The following is a 2,733-nucleotide window of genomic DNA, read 5'->3' as shown; positions in this document are numbered from 1 at the left end:
TGATTTCTGTGTGGGAGAAAAAGGTAGCTCGTTCCCAGTACAGTAAGTTTAGGATGAATAAATACATGATCACACATCGAATGGTGCATCTTTGGGTGAACAGGTACACAAGCAACCCCTCTTGGGTAGCCCAAAAAGTTGGCTGAGGCAGCAGCAGAGCCCCAGCTGAACTGGCCCTCCTGCTCTTCTCCCCTGAGCCCAGAGCCACCCTTCTGCCTTTACTCTGCTGCCCCAGCACAGCAGAGCTGGCTGCACTCAGGGGATGAAGCAGCTCCAAGCCCTGTGAGCTGCCAGAGGAATGAGGCTGCAGCATGGGAGACAGCAGCACTTTCATTCTGCTTCTCCAGCTTCTTCCAGCACTGCCCCCTCGCTGGTGGAAAAAGGATTTCATTCATGCTGAGACAGCTCAGTGCCTGCTCACTGTCCAGTCTCTCCACCTTGCTTCCATGTGCTGTGATAAGCACTGCTTGAACTTGAACTATATTTCACGTCTTCCCTGTTACTCATAGTGATTGTCACCTGTCAAAACAGCCTGCTCCCAGCTTGGACACCTGTAATACCACCCGTCTCCAAGCTGACCATTACAGCAGGGTATAAGAATTGCTGCCAGTTCCTCCTGTGAGATGAGGTGCCCCCAACACTTGTTAGACCAGTCAGAGATGACATTACCAGGCAATGTTTGAAGATAAACATTTGATTATAATATTCAAAACTGTATTACAAAAAGAAAAGCATAAAGAAATGTATGTACACACACACACTCACCTAAGAATTAGCAGCTCAATGATCATAGTCCCACCAACTCCTGAGCCCATGTTTCCCCCCCTCTAGTGCTGGGGGGCAGGAAAGAAGACTGCAAGGGCTCTGCAGGCAGAGAATTGCCTTACGTCTTGTCCTGGTCTCCCTCGGCACTGGGAATCCTGCAGGCAGTGAGGGGCAGCATGCTCCTCTCCTGGCCCCACATTCAAATAACCCATTCCCTCAATCCCTGAAGGCTTTGCCTGGCAGCCCAGCAACATCAGCTGAGACAACTGAAGGGGACAGTCCTCTCTTCTTCCCACCACGCCTTCCTGTCCCTTTCCTTGCTTGCATCAGCGATTGCGCAGGCAGGGGGAGATGAGCACAGCGATGCAATGGGCTCAGCATTACAGGGGCACTGGGTGTGTGACAGCCTGCAGCTGCCCAGTTGCCAGAGTGGGAGCAAGGCACAGCATGTGCAGCTGGAGGTGACAGCACCTGCCTTTTGGCTACAGCACAACCTTAGATTGGCTCAAGCCATGATTCTGCTCCTCTGTATCTCTCGAATTACGCACCTGTTGTGTTCTTTAATTTGTACATTCCTTCTACCTTTGCTGGCCCTTCTCCAAATCACATTGTAAGACCGCAGTAAAATTGTGTGCATTGTCAACCTTATCGGAACAGTCACTGGCCACGCAGTGTATTAACTCTATCTTAAATCTTGCTGGAAGCATTGCAGAGTGTGTGTGCGGCATGACTGCCTTCGTGCTATGCTTTTTCCTAGGGATGCAGCTACCTGTTACATGAAATCTGACACAGCAGCAGGCAGGTCCCCCACAACCCTCAGCCAGCTATTTCCCTTGTCTGAAACCTAGTAAACATTTGGCCTTCAGGAATGCAGAGCAGCTTATCGATCTGACAAAAAAAAAAAAAAAAAAAAAAGGAGAGAGAGAGAAAAAAAGAAAAAAACCCACTAATGCAATCCAAGGAGAAATCTGCTACAGACAAACAGTTTCCCATGACCTGAAATCATAGGAAATTTGGAGCGTCTTTTTACACACTTCTCACACACAGACAGTGAAAGGGGCTTGCCTCCTGAGAGCCTGTCCCTTGCTCCGGCCAGGGAAAGAACTTCTGACTGATTCTCCTTCTCTCTGTCTGTGGCCATTCCTGCTCCTTCCACCTCTGGAAACAGCCAGGCTGCCCCACAGTCCTGGGCAATCTCTCCCAAGGTTACTGACTATGCGCAGCGGGTAACACAGGGGTTGGTTAGTGTCTGTAAACTGCACCTTCTCCCTCTCAGCTCAGACACACAAGCGCAGGGCAGGTTTTATCCCACCACAGCACTGCACCCCTGAGCCTCTCCAGCTCTTGTCTGATTACTCCCCTCCCCTGCTTCCTGCACAAGGCCCTCAGGTTTCCTCTTTGCCATTTGTCCTTCCACAGTAACCTCACGCCCTAAGACAACTCAACTGAAAAGACACTGAAAAAGTGTCTTCAGTGGTATTGCAGACCCCCAGAACAAGCCTGGTCACCTTCACTGGCTTTCCTTTGTGTCTCAGATGATGCCAGGGACTATCATATCCTGACAGAGATGGGTAACAGCAAGGAGATCTGTGTTTAGGAGGCCAGAGCTGGCTCAGGATCTGCTGTCACAGCAGTCAGGAGGAAGGAGGCAGATGTCATATGTGATGTAGATTGACATGGAGGCCAGGGGCCAAAGAGCAGACTACCAGCTTGGAGCTCAGAAACTCAGCAGCAAAGCACATGAGATGCAAAAGAAACAGATGCAGGAAATGGTAAGAACTGTGCAGCGACAGCACTCACTCACAGGGAACAGTCAGCAGCAGGAGGTCTTTCCTGTACTGACAAAGGCAACAAAAAGAAGCTATTTCTCATACTAGCAGCATGCTCTTCCTGCTGCTTTTATGGAAAACTGATGGATAGGATAAGCAGCTTTGACAAGGATTTGGAGCAATCACCAAGAGCTGGAAG

This window comes from Rhea pennata, chromosome 5 (assembly GCF_028389875.1).
Source record: "Rhea pennata isolate bPtePen1 chromosome 5, bPtePen1.pri, whole genome shotgun sequence".
Classification (NCBI taxonomy): Eukaryota; Metazoa; Chordata; class Aves; order Rheiformes; family Rheidae; genus Rhea; species Rhea pennata.
This window is presented reverse-complemented; position numbering follows the sequence as displayed.